Here is a 15185-nt window from a genome sequence, read left to right on the forward strand (position 1 = left end):
GTGTATTACAAAATTAAATACAAAACTTCTTTTTCTGCAGATCCATTCGAGAGAGGAAACATGGAGCAAAATACTGAAGATGAAACAAAATTAAATCGTACATCAACTTTTTCGAAAACGCATGATTCACATATGTTTCACCGATTTTATTCCATTCTGTACTGAGGTACTCTCTGAAGGATAATAATTTCCTTGACTCTTAATAACTTAATAACTTTTCTACGAGAAGGGTAGCAGAAAAGACCCACAACACTAGCGTCGAGTATTTTAGACATCCATTTCTTGTAGAATCTTAGAACATATTCTGAATTCATACGCGATGGATTATCTCGAATGTAATGATCAGTATGTAACTACCACTGATTCTAAAAACATCAGTCATGTGATTCCGTGTTCGCAGTTTTCTCTAATGATGTCCTGAATATAGTGGATGAACGCAATCGGAGAGATGGATTGTTTCTTGACCGCCGGCCGTGTGACCGAGCGGTTCTAGGCGCTTCACTCTGGAACCGCGCGACCTCTAAGGTCGCAGGTTCGAATCCTGCCTCGGGCATGGATGTGTGTGATGTTCTTAGGTTAGTTAGGTTTCAGTACTTCTAAGTGTAGGGGACTGATGACCTCAGATGTTAAGTCCCATAGTGCTCAAAGCCATTTGAACCATATTTTGTTTCTTGACTGCCGACAAGCGTTTGACTAAGTACCACACCTACTCTCCCTACCCTTTTTACAGAAAGTAGCATCGTTGTGGTATCGACCAAATCCTGTATCCAGATTGAGAATTTTTTGGTGAGGAGGACGCAGCATGTTGCACTATGTGATCAAAAGTATCCGATCACCTGTCTCAAAATGACTTACACAAGTTCGTGGCGCCGTCCATCGATAATGCTGGAAATCAATGTGAATTTGGAACGTCCTTAGCCTTGATGACAGCTTCCACTCTCGCAGGCATACGTCCAGTCAGGTGCTGGAAGGTTTCTTGGGGAATGGAAGCCCATTCCTCAGGGAGTTCTACACTGAGGAGAGTATCGATGTCTGTCTGCGAGGCCTGGCACGAAGTCGGCGTTCCAAAACATCGCAAAGGTGTTCTATAGGGTTCATTCGGGTCAGGACTCTGTGCTGGCCAGTCCATTACAGGGATGTTTTTGTCGGGTAACGACTCCGCCACCGGCAGTACATTATGAACAGGTGCTCGATCTTGTTGAAATATGCAATCGCCATCCCCGAAGTGCTCTTCAACAGTAGGGGGCAAGAAGGTGCTTAGAACATCAACGCAGTCCTGTGCTGTGATAGTGCCGCGCAAAACAACAAGAGGTGGAAGTTCCCTGCATGAAAAACACGACGACACCATAACACCACCGCCTCCGAATTTTACTGTTGCCGCTACACACGGTGGCAGATGACGTTCACCGGGCATTCGCCATACCCACACTCTGCCAACGGATCACCACATTCGTCACTCCACACATTATTTTGCCACTGTTCAACCGTCCGATGTTCACGCTTCTTACACCAAGCGAGGCGTCGTTTGGCATTTAGCGCTGTGATGTGTGGTTTATGAGCAGTCCAAGTCTTCTCACCTCCTGCCTAACTATCATATTCATTGCAGTGTATCCTGATGCAGTTTGGAATTCCTGTGTGATGGTTTGGATACATGACTACGTGTTACACGTTACGACCCTCTTCAACTTTTGGCTTTCTCTGTCAGTCATGATACGAAGTCGGCCTGTACGCTTTTGTGCTATACGTGTCACTTCACATTTCCATTTTACTATCACATCGGACACAGTGGACCTAGAGATGTTTAGGAGTGTGGAAATCTCCCGTATGGACGTATGACATAAGTGACACCCAATCACCTGACCATGTTTGAAGTCCGTGAGTTCCGCGGAGCGCCCCATTCTGCTCTCTCACGATGTCTAATGACTACTGAGGTAGTTGATATGGTGTACCTGGCAGTAGGTGGCAGGACATTGCACCTAATATGTAAAACGTATGTTTTTGGTGGTGTCCGGATACTTTTGATCACATAGTGTATCTTGGCTGGAGAGTCATTGTAAGATACATAAGTAGCTTCAGATATGTCCCAGGAAAGTGTGTCGGGACTCTTGCTGTTCATATTGCACACGGCGTTTCGCAATTCGCTTTACACTCTTCTATAGGTTGTAGTGAGGACATAATAAATCAAGTTTTACATTGGAACCCAAGTTCGGAAGCGGTTCGCTTCCATGCTAGAAACTTCTCAACTTTTCTTACACGGTTCGCCTGTTATGGTAGGCTACACACATTCATTAATAGTATGGTGAGTCCATGTCACGTGATTTCTTCTGTTTCCATCTGGCTTGTTTTCATGCTTCCTGAAGATGCGTCATTTACATTACGGTGACTAGCACTGCAGTAAAGGGGTGCCTGAGTACATGTTCGCAGAGTACACTGATATGTTGTTAATTTACAGTGAAGTTCGCCGTGATAGAAGAGAAGCTCAACATCTGTACCACGAGTACTTCACAAATCGTGAGGCTCCATCTCATTCCATATTGGCCAGAGTAGAGCAATGGAAGCGGGAATGTTGGAAGTTCACATGCAACAGAGCAAACTGTGGTGGTCCAAGAAGGGGGTCTACTGTTGTATTGGAAGATGAAGTGCTCCACAAGCTGAAGAGAACACATTACGAGTACTCGAGCCATTGCACGGGACTTACATGTCTCTCACTCATCGGTCCAGCGCGTTCTGCACGTACAGCCGTTTCACCCATATCACCGTCACGGGGTACACGCCATACTTCCGGCGTATTTTGTGCTAGGTGTCAATTTCTTTAGTTTGTTTTTGCACCACTGTGTGGATTTTACTCAGTTTCCAAGACGCATTCTGTACAGTGACGAAGCACATTTCAACAGGGAAGGCGTTCTCAACGCTCGAAAGAGCCACATTTGGGAGCAAGAAAACCCCAAAGTCGCGTGTACACGAAGATTTCGGCACACCTTTGGCATGAAACTTTGGGCTGGTATCTACGATGGTCATGTGATTGGGCCTTACGTCCTTCCTCTCCACCTAACAGGTGTCACATATTTGATGATCCTACAACAAATGCTGGGGTAGTTTTTGGAGGATGTGCCAATGTACATTCGGCGCGAATTGTGGTTCCTGCATAATGGCGCGGAAGTACATTTTGCAGACCGCGTCCGAAACCATCTGAAAGCAGTCTTCGGACACAGGTGCACTGGCCGAAGTGGATCACATGCTTGGCCACCAACATCCCACTCTTTAACCCCTGTGGACCTTTTCTCGTGGAGCCACATGAAGGATCTTTTGTACGACATCCCTGTCCAGTCGGATGAAGATCTGGTTACACGGATCATGGCTGCGGCAGAAGAGATTAGCCACATACCATGCGTGTTGGACAGAGTTTATGCGAACTTACATGCTCAAATACACTATAGCCCCGAACTTGGTGGTCGTCATATCTACTTTTTTTAACAGCTGTTGTTATATCACCGTAAACGGAGTGATGAGTGAAATCCGTACACCTTGTTTTCCTTGTAACATGGAAATTAACCATTTCCAGACACGAGTTCCCTTGTAATACTTGATCTGCAAAGTCCCCTCTACAGCCTCTAGAAGTGTAGTGTGTAACGCCAATTGTGAAACACCCTGTATATTAATTATCTTCCAGGCAATATTTATAGCAATCTCCGACATTTCTTACATGATGAAGTCATCTGTGTCATTTGTAATGGAATACTGGCTGAAAAAAAAAGCCGCAGGTGTTGTGTTTGATCTTGATACGTAGTAAAAAAAAAATTAGCAATTTCTTTCAGATGTTTAGAAATGCAAAATCATGCACATTTCAAAACGAAAAAGGTAGACACAGATCATCCCATGAAAGCCTACTTACAAAGTTTTAAGAATGCGTAAAATTCTGTCTCAGTAACGTTTGGCCCATATTATCAAGAATACAACTTACTTCATGCAACAGCTTCTTCTGTGGATGGGTCATCAGCTCGTGGTTTAGTGTTTAGCGGCGCTAGCTCTAGATCGTGATGTATTGAGTGCGATTCCGGGCTGGGTTGGAGGTTTTCTTCTTTCGAGGACTATATATCTCCGTTTTCCTCATGATTTCGCCTGATCTTCACCAATGCACACGTCGCCGAGCTGGCATCAAGTGGAAAGACATGCAACAGGAAGCCAAAGAACACTACATAGGGTCTGGCAACCACTAATGCCGTATGATGATTTCATTTCATTACTTGTGGATGCCGGCCGATGTGGCAGAGCGGTTCTAGGCGCTTCAGTCTGGAACCGCGCGACCGCTACGGTCGCAGGATCGAATCCTGCCTAGGGCATGGATGTGTGTGAAGTCCTTAGGTTAGTTAGGTTCAAGTAGTTCTAAGTTCTAGGGGACTGATGACCTCAGATGTTAAGTCCCACAGTGCCTGGAGCCATTTGAACCATTTGAACAGGGTGTGCAGCAATGTGTGGTTGTTTGCTGATAATGCTGTGGTGTACGGAAGGCTGACGAAATTCAGTGACTGTAGGAAAATATGAAGATGACTTAAACCGAATTTCTAGTTGGTGTGATGAATGGCAGCTAGCTCTAAATGTAGCATGCTTGAAACAGTCACTCCGTTTAAATGTCTGGGCAACACGTTGCAAAGCGATATGAAGTGGAACGAGCAAACGAGCATGTGGGAAGTGTGGTAGGAAAGACGAATGGTCGACTTCGGTTTGTTGGGAGAATTTTAAGAAACTATGATTCGTCTGTACAGCAAACTGGGTATAGGACGCTAGTGCAACCTATTCTTGAGTAGTGCCAAAGTGTTTGGGATCCGCACAAGGTCCGATTAAAGGAAGGCGTCCAAACAGTTTAGAGGCGGGCTGCTAAATTTGTTACCGGTAAGTTCGAAGAAAACAGAAGCATTAGGCAGATGTTTCGGGAGCTCTGGTGAGAATTCCTGGAGTGAACGCGACGTTGTGTGCTAGGGATACTGCTGAGAAAATTCGGAGAACCGACATTTGAAGCTGACTGCAGGACGATCCACCAACATGCGTTTCGCATAAGGACTACGAAGATAAGGTACGAGAAAGTAGGGCTCAGAGGTAGGTATATAGAAAGTGATTTTTCCCTCGCTTTACCTGCGAGTGGAAAAGGAAAGGAATAGATTGGTAGTGGTATAGGGTACCCCCCCCCCCCGACCCATCCCCCCCCCTCCCGCCACCTAGCACCATGCAGTAGCTTGCAAAAGTTGTATGAAAATATAGATGTAGATCACACAAATTTTTAGTAATATTTAATTATTTATGTCGTGCTGAAGACCTAATATATGTTCAAATGTGTGTGAAATCTTATGGGACTTAACTGCTAAGGTCATCAGTCCCTAAGCTTACACACTAATTAACCTAAATTATCCTAAGGACAAACACACACACCCATGCCCGAGGGAGGAGTCGAACCTCCGCCGGGACCAGGGACCAGCCGCACAGTCCATGACTGCAGCGCCCGAGACTGCTCGGTTAATCCCGCGCGGCAGACCTAATATAACTTTCGTCTGGTACGAACTGTCGCCATACGGACAGATGCAGAGAATTGCACAGAGTTTCGCGTTCAGGTTACCAAGTAAGCATGACTTATTTAACTTCATAACTGAAAAAGTTCTTTCACAGACCTTTGTTGACCGAAATAATGTAGCACTTTTAGAACTTCATTATGGAGAGGTGGAAACTCTTTTTGAGGAAAACAGTGTACACATCCTGCACAAATTAACGTACAAGATTCGTCTTCAAAACTGGATTAACGTTGCAGGCCACTTAGTTGCAAGTGCACACAGACGTAGTGGTGGTTTCAACTGAAACGGCAAACGGCCCGAAAATACACTCCTGGAAATGGAAAAAAGTACACATTGACACCGGTGTGTCAGACCCACCATACTTGCTCCGGACACTGCGAGAGGGCTGTACAAGCAATGATCACACGCACGGCACAGCGGACACACCAGGAACCGCGGTGTTGGCCGTCGAATGGCGCTAGCTGCGCAGCATTTGTGCACCGCCGCCGTCAGTGTCAGCCAGTTTGCCGTGGCATACGGAGCTCCATCGCAGTCTTTAACACTGGTAGCATGCCGCGACAGCGTGGACGTGAACCGTATGTGCAGTTGACGGACTTTGAGCGAGGGCGTATAGTGGGCATGCGGGAGGCCGGGTGGACATAACGCCGAATTCCTCAACACGTGGGGCGTGAGGTCTCCACAGTACATCGATGTTGTCGCCAGTGGTCGGCGGAAGGTGCACGTGCCCGTCGACCTGGGACCGGACCGCAGCGACGCACGGATGCACGCCAAGACCGTAGGATCCTACGCAGTGCCGTAGGGGACCGCACCGCCACTTCCCAGCAAATTAGGGACACTGTTGCTCCTGGGGTATCGGCGAGGACCATTCGCAACCGTCTCCATGAAGCTGGGCTACGGTCCCGCACACCGTTAGGCCGTCTTCCGCTCATGCCCCAACATCGTGCAGCCCGCCTCCAGTGGTGTCGCGACAGGCGTGAATGGAGGGACGAATGGAGACGTGTCGTCTTCAGCGATGAGAGTCGCTTCTGCCTTGGTGCCAATGATGGTCGTATGCGTGTTTGGCGCCGTGCAGGTGAGCGCCACAATCAGGACTGCATACGACCGAGGCACACAGGGCCAACACCCGGCATCATGGTGTGGGGAGCGACCTCCTACACTGGCCGTACACCACTGGTGATCGTCGAGGGGACACTGAATAGTGCACGGTACATCCAAACCGTCATCGAACCCATCGTTCTACCATTCCTAGACTGGCAAGGGAACTTGCTGTTCCAACAGGACAATGCACGTCCGCATGTATCCCGTGCCACCCAACGTGCTCTAGAAGGTGTAAGTCAACTACCCTGGCCAGCAAGATCTCCGGATCTGTCCCCCATTGAGCATGTTTGGGACTGGATGAAGCGTCGTCTCACGCGGTCTGCACGTCCAGCACGAACGCTGGTCCAACTGAGGCGCCAGGTGGAAATGGTATGTCAAGCCGTTCCACAGGACTACATCCAGCATCTCTACGATCGTCTCCATGGGAGAATAGCAGCCTGCATTGCTGCGAAAGGTGGATATACACTGTACTAGTGCCGACATTGTGCATGCTCTGTTGCCTGTGTCTATGTGCCTGTGGTTCTGTCAGTGTGATCATGTGATGTATCTGACCCCAGGAATGTGTCAATAAAGTTTCCCCTTCCTGGGACAATGAATTCACGGTGTTCTTATTTCAATTTCCAGGAGTGTAGTTCGAAAACAAATGTAAGATAGACACTGTTCTCAAAACGTTTAGAAAACTGTTCTAGTAATTATTTCAAGGTCACAATAAATTCTACAAACCTTGGGTTTTCTTTGAAGCCAGTGAGCTTAGGGAACTGCGCTGTTTTTGTCAGAATTTGTCCGTTCTACAGTGCGATTTTCTTTTTATCTGCACCCCCATCACTTTTCATAAACAATTGTTTCTCACCTTACACTGCCCAGCTGTGGGCACTGTACTGCCAACTCAGCTTAAAAAACAATGCTCCAGTTTTTGTCCCTCTCTCGATTATGCTTTCCAAATTCAACACTAACGGGTTTTAAATAGAAAAAATCGAATCACGTAATATAGTTCTGAAAAAGAGATTTTATTTGAATTATGTTTTCGTAAATCTTAGTTTATATCACCGTGGAATGACGTGTTTATATTTGTGCCAGGCTAGGACTACCATTCCTATTCTTGACATTGATTTAAATCTGTTAGAAAGTTATAACGACGAGACACCAGACGAGAGGTGCCTGTAATTTTCTTTAAATAATACATCATTTATTGTTTCAGCTGTTCGTGCATTCCTTTACAAAACGAAATAATCTGAAAGGAAAATAACGAGTATTTTATTTTAGTTCCATTCTTTATCATGTAGTATTCTTTGCAGCTTAGACACGCTCGCAGCGGCAAAGTATTATTATCAGAGTCAGATGCGTATGCTGGGGCCCCAGTTATTATTATTTGTCTGGTTAATTAACATTTCAGCGGAATTTTTGTTTTAGGTCCGTAACAACTGCTGCTCACCAGAACAAAAGTAGCCAATATAAAAACTGAACTTAAACCTGCGATTGCAAACTTTATTCACTTTTTAAAAATGGGAATCGCTATGTGCTGGACTGACCCCTAATGTCCGCCTCCGAAAATACGATACACAACCTGTAAAAATACGACAAAACGCAGATCAAAGCTTACTCAATTCAAGGACGAATGTCGATAACGCATTCGCTACCTTAGGTCAGCCGAAATCTGTGACTACAGAGAAAAAGTTAAAATATAGTAAGTCTGCCAGATTATGATAACAGCAGAACGCCATATGATCTGATAAACATTAGGAAGAGACAAACGCTTGTATTTCTCTAGTCTTCTTTGTGGAAGTAGCAAAATCTAGAGTCAAAATTTTGAGTCTGACTCGCCGTCCTGGGTTCACTTTCAGATCCGTTTGACTGATGGAATTAAATAAATGAACCTAAAATCCATACAGTTTGCAATTTGTCAACTTTATCAGAAGGACAGAGTTTTACAGATGTTCAACGCACCCAAAATTAAACGAATTGTTTCCTTTAAAAATATCGATAACCTGTGCCGCCAGAGGTCTGAAATAAAACATCGCTTCTCAGTTGATTCAAAGATATCACAACAGGGCGAAGAAGTGAGAGAGCAAACAGAAGCGCTTAGACAGTTCTTTGGGTTTGTTCAGCGTCCATTAACACCAAATCGAGTCTTTTCAATCATGCCGCCGGTATATTCCCTACAGTACTGAGCGCACATGCTTCGTAGGAGATAAATGAGCTTCATCAGAATTCTGCACACTGAATTCCGTACTACGCAATGAATATAAACAAAACTCTCCACATCAACCGCAGCTTTGATTTCTATATCACTGACTGCGTGTCAGTATTGCTTTCCCGTAGCCGTCGTTTGCCATTTACGATTACCTCCATTATCTACAACAGCTGGAAGGCTTGTTAACGTACAAAATGTGGCCTCTGATAACGGCGGTAGATACTTCTTCCACATTACCTGCCAACGCCAGCTAAAATTACGCGTAGGCGTAAAAAGTCTTAATGCTAATTTCAATTATCTGTGCTGTCAGAAGGGAGCCTGAAGTTCCCACCAGAAGCGCGGTTCGACTCATCGCATTCACAGCGATAGGTTTGACAGGGAATCAGTTAGCCGAATCAGCTATGTCGGTCGCAACTGGCTTTCCATACCATTTAACTCTTGTACGTTACCGCTTCTGTCATGTTATTTTAGTCATTATCGAGAAGGAAGAGGTTGAAAATTAACGGCGAAACTAGGTTCAAGGCTTCTCTTTCCGAAATAGTACAGTCTTCCAATCGAAAAATACAAGATAACTACAACAATAAAGAATGTTTACCCTGATATTACAAAAAATGTCATAAGTTATCCCCTCGATAGTTAACTCCAGAAACTGTCTCTATGAACCTGACTTCTTCCTGTACGCCCACTGATGTATTCAGTCTGACATTATGAACATGACATGGAAGCTGCCAATAATATTCAGTCAGGTATTATTTCTCATAACTTTTTATGTCAGTTGAGCGATTACACTGCTGGCCACCGTAAATGCAACACCCTGAAGGAAGCATCCGAATCAAGTGAAATTTACACCATGGGTTTGCAGCGATGAGATATGCAACTGATTAGAATTTCAGCGCAGACGCACATCACGCCCGCCTGTGGCGCCACCTCATAGCGCCATTTAAGGCTTGGCGATTTCGGCACGTGTGTTTACCTTGTGGTTGTTTCACAAGACGATCAGTTATACCTCGTAGACAACAACGAACATCTTTTGATCAAGTATCCGAGTTCGACAGAGGAAGGATAGTGGCGTACCGAGATTGTGGATTATCATACAGAGAAATCGCTAGTCGTGTTGGACGAAACCAAACAACTGTAATGCGGATATGTGACCGTTGGATGCAGGAGGGTACGACGAACCGACGTGGTCGATCGCATTCACCTCGGTGCACCACTGCACGTGCTGATAGGCTAATTGTGCGCATGGCAGTGACGGATCGCTCAGTGACATCCCCAACCATAGCACAGCACATTGCGTCTGTAACGCATCATCCAGTGTCTGCGCGTACCATTCGACGCCGTTTACAGCAGAGTGGTCTGTCCGCAAGACGTCCATTGCTTCGTCTACCATTGACGCAGAACCACAGACGTCTCCGTCGCCAATGGTGTGATGACAGACGGATGTGGACGGCAGAATGGAATGACGTTGTCTTTACTGACGAGGCACGCTTCTGTCTGCAGCACCACGATGGTCGGATTCGAGTGTGGAGACACCGTGGAGAGAGGATGCTGGACAGCTGCATTATGCACCGCCACACTGGTCTTGCACCGGGTATTATGGTATGGGGCGGTATTGGATATTACTCTCGCACGCCTCTAGTACGCATTGCCGGTACTTTAAATAGCTGGCGCTACATATCTGAGGTGCTGGAGCCAGTTGTCCTTCCTTACCTTCAGGGCTCGGCCACAGCCATATTTCAACAGGATAATGCGCGACCACACGTGGCACGCATTGTCCAAAGGTTCTTCGTCAATAACCAGATTGAATTGCTTCCCTGGCCGGCTCGATCTCCGGATTTTTCGCCGATAGAAAACATGTGGTCCATGGTTGCTCAACGAGTGACCCAGATTACATCCCCAGCTGCCACACCAGATGATCTTTGGCAACGTGTGGAAGCTGCTTGGGCTGCTGTACCCCAGGAACACATCCGACGTCTCTTTGACTCAATGCCGAGACGTGTGGCAGCGGTGATCTCCAACAATGGCGGCTACTCTGGCTACTGATTCTGGCAGGAACCACATGTCACAGACGTCTGTAAACGTAATCATTTGATACTTGGTCAACATGTTATCTACAAAATAAATCTTGTTGTGCTACGTCTTGTCTTTCTTGGTGTTGCATTTACGGTGGCCAGCAGTGTACATGGAGGAAAATTTCCTGCGCCAATAGAGACACACCTGTTAAATAACAAAGCGTCTTTGAACCACTGAAAATGTTAGTAAACTTGTATTTTGAAAACAATTTATTTGGAAGGATCATCAAACGGATGAATTTTTATAGTCGGCCACGTAAAGATATGACTCGAATTCCCGTGTACAAACGCACCGTGCGTGTGACGTGTACGATACGGTCTGTTTCCCTCCTTCCCTCACTTTATATTGTTCCGCACGCCGCGTGATATAAAATGGTTCAAATGGCTCTGAGCACTATGGGACTTAACTTCTGAGGGCATCATGTAACACTTCTGACACTAAATGTAACTGGTTTTTTTTTTTTCTTTTGATGCTACTCAATTGTCAGGATGAGCTTTACTGCAAGGGCATTTGATTCTAAAGCATTATGTCAGGGTGAGAAACACTAAATAAATTACTTTTACTCGCTTAACAACATGTGGGCTGGGTGGGTTCTTCCTTGGCTCGGGTATGAGGTAGAATGAAACAGCATTTTTTACATAAGATAACTTTTATTGAAGATTTGTACAACGGTTTTCTTACTGGGTTGTTCTGGCTGGGAGAGCGGCAGCTGTGTCGTCTGCGAAGCCTTGCTGCGTGAGCGGCGGCGTCTGATTACGCCTGGCGGTGTGTATCTCGTGTCGCCGTCTCGCCCAGTCGACTGGAGACGCGCATCGTTAGGTGGCCCGTTTAATTATTGAGAACAAAGTCGTGCATCGGTTGGTGATACCTTGGATGTGGCGTCCCAGTGTTTCTCTTCTATAAGCGGGCGCGTGTGTCAGCTTGCCAGTCTTCGGCTGTCAGACCTTCATCACCAGCTCACAGGTGACTGCTGATGTGAGGCCGTCTCCTTCCCGTCCTCACGAGTCACCGGGGTACGTAAAAATCAGTCTTCGAATACCTTCTAACTTCTGTCTTCTGGCGGCGAGGTTGCTGCTTGCTATTCCATTACTGCGGCGGACTTGGTGCTTCTGTGTACGATGTAGTCTCTTCTTGCATGACGGTCTTCAGCACCAAAACTGACTGAAAACTACTGCTACTCTTGTTGGGCCCACTGCGTCTCGCGTATTTATTCACTTCAGTTCACTGGAGGTGAACGACTTCACGGTCATTGCCTCTTCTGTCACGTTGAAAAGCTTCTTGAAGTATCTTCTTCACGTCGGTCATTGGCTCTTGGAATGTAGGCGAGGGCCTTTGCTCACATGTGACAACTGAGAAACATGTGAGCCAGTCGGGCGATGCCCTGACGGCTGAATCGACAGCGTCCGCTTATGTGGGGAGGGCGATGGCTTCTCCTGAACATGCTGAGTTCACGGTCGTTGGCTCTTCTGTCACTGCTGCTCTGCCCGCTGTTTGCCAGTGTGTAATTCTTCTAAACTAAACTAAGTTTTTCATTTATTTTCTAATTTCTACTTCACTTCACATTGATTTCAGTAATTTATTTACCTATCTTAAGTACCACTCAACAATCAGTCCCCTAGAACTTAGAACTACTTAAACCTAACTAACCTAAGGACATCACACACAACCATGCCTGAGGCAGGATTCGAACCTACGACTGTAGCAGTCGCGCGGTTCCAGAAGCCACAGAGATACTGCTAGTTCGCTGAACACACTGAGATTACATAACTCATGGTACAGCGATATGCACGTATGAAGATGGCTGTAGTGTCACGTACACAAGGTATGAAAAGACTGAGCATTGGCAGAACTGTCATTTGTACTCCGGATATTTGTGTGGAAAGGTTGCCGACGTTCTTATGGACATATGACAGACTTTGAACGCCGAATAGTAACTGGAGCTAGATGCATAGGACGTTCCGTTTCGGAAATCGTTATGGAATTCAATATTTCGAGATCCACTGTGTGAAGAGTGTGCCGAGAATAGCGAATTTCTCGCGTTACCTCTCACGATGGACAACGCAGTGGCCGACGGCCTTCAGTTAACGACCGAGAACAGCGGCTTTTTCGCAGAGCTGTCAATGATAACTGACAAGCAACACTGCATTGAATAACCGTTGAAATCAATGTGTGACTTACGACGGACTTATGCGTTAGGATAGTGCTGCGAAATTTCCCGTTGAGGGACTATGGCAGCAGACGACCGAAGCGAGAGCCTTCGTTAATAGCACAACATGGCCTAAGCGCCTCTCCTGGGTTCTTGATCATACCGGTTGGAACCTAGATGACTGGAAAATCATGGCCTGTTTAAATGAGTTCCGATTTCATGTTGTATGAGCTGACGGCAGGGGTCGAGGGTGACGCAATTTCAACGAAGCCATGTACACAGGTTGTCAACAAGGCCCTCTTCAAGCTGGTGGTGACTTCAAAATGGTATCGGCTATGTTTCATGGAATGGACTGGGTCCTCTGGTCCAACAGAGCAGATCATTGACTGGAAATGGTTACGTTATGCTACTTGGAAACGATTTGCAGCCATTCATGGAGTGAAGTTCCAAAAAAACCGATGTCGTATCACCTGGCCACCGTTGTTCGAGACTGGTTTGAAAAACATACTGGACCATTCGAGCGAATGATTTGGTCACCCAGACCGCCCGACATGAATCCCATCGAATACATGTGTGGCATATTCGAGAAATCTGTTGGTGTACAAAATCTTGTCCCGGCAACACTTTCGCAATTGTGGGCAGGTATAGAGGAAGCATGACTCAGTAGTTTTGCAGGGGACTTCCCACGACTTGTTGGGTCCATACCACGTGGAGATCCTGCAAAAATGAATCAAATGGCTCTGAGCACTATGGGACTTAACTTCTGTGGTCATCAGTCCCCTAGAACGTAGAACTACTTAAACCTAACTAACCTAAGGGCATCACACACATCCATGGCCGAGGCAGGATTCGAACCTGCGACCGTAGCGGTCACGCGGTTCCAGGCTGTAGCGCCCAGAACCGCTCGACCACTCCGGCCGGCGAGATCCTGCACTATACCGGGCAAAAAGACCTCCGACACGATATTCGGAGGCATCCCATGGCATCTGTCACCTCTGTGTGTATTCAGAGGTAGTTACAGATGTTAGACAATTTCAGGAGGAGTATTGGATAGTATCTAACCCTCGAAAAGAACAGCTGAGGAAGCGAAATGAATGAGAAAGGCGATTAGTAAGGAGAAAGATTAAGTGTAACCATCCATTAAGTGTACCTAAAACTGTAATCCAATAGAATATGCTAAACAAGTTAGTCAATCAACTGTGAAGATTGTTTTCAGAGAAGAAGGGTGTAACAGAACAGCACTGGGAGAAAACTGTACATGAAGAAAGTGATTCAGGATTAAAAGGTATAGTTTGCAAGAGATCATGTAAACAGAAGGACAGAGTGGTAGATTCATGCTATATTTGCTGACGGGCTCAAATTCAACGTCTTTTGAACGGACTGATTAGGGTGTTACTAAAGGCAATTGGCGTTCTTCAGGCTCAATATCTGAACGTATTGTAAAGCACAGCAGTGGTTGGTGTAATTATATTGGCCTGTATTTTGTCATCTGCCGAAGAGAAGATTACTTTCACTGCAGATTTTTAAAGAAAGAGGGCTATTTCAACATCATGAAGCAAAGTTTACCAAGGAGTTAGATCTACACTAAATTTTTTTTAATGATAATTATTCGAATCACGGATCATACTAATACAAGGATAGCTTCATTATTATGTCATTATCCCTGTCACCAGACTTTAGCGCCATAGAGAATTTATCGAACTAATTCCATAGGAAAATGAGATCTACAATCAACTCGAAAGAAGACCTAAAAGGAAGATGAAATGAGTTGAAACCGGCAAAATCGTTGGTAACATGCAAGAGCGTTTGAAAGGGCTTGTCAAGAAGAAGGAATACCCCTCGAAGTACAGAGTTCCAACATCATTCATGTATGCAAGAACAGTTATGTCGTCAGTGAAAATTAAAGACATTGTAGTGTTAAGCTGTGAAATAGTAATTAATAAAACATTGTCTTATTATGTTGCTTAAGAAATTACGTAACATACATTACCCTTATTAAGAGAACGTAGTATTTATTTATTGAAATTTCTGAAACATGTTCTACCATAAACAGTGATGTAACAGAATGTTAATGACGACCACTGTTTGAAGTGTGGAGAAAATCTGCAATCAAAAA

The sequence above is a fragment of the Schistocerca nitens genome, chromosome 1, assembly GCF_023898315.1.
Source record: "Schistocerca nitens isolate TAMUIC-IGC-003100 chromosome 1, iqSchNite1.1, whole genome shotgun sequence".
NCBI lineage: Eukaryota > Metazoa > Arthropoda > Insecta > Orthoptera > Acrididae > Schistocerca > Schistocerca nitens.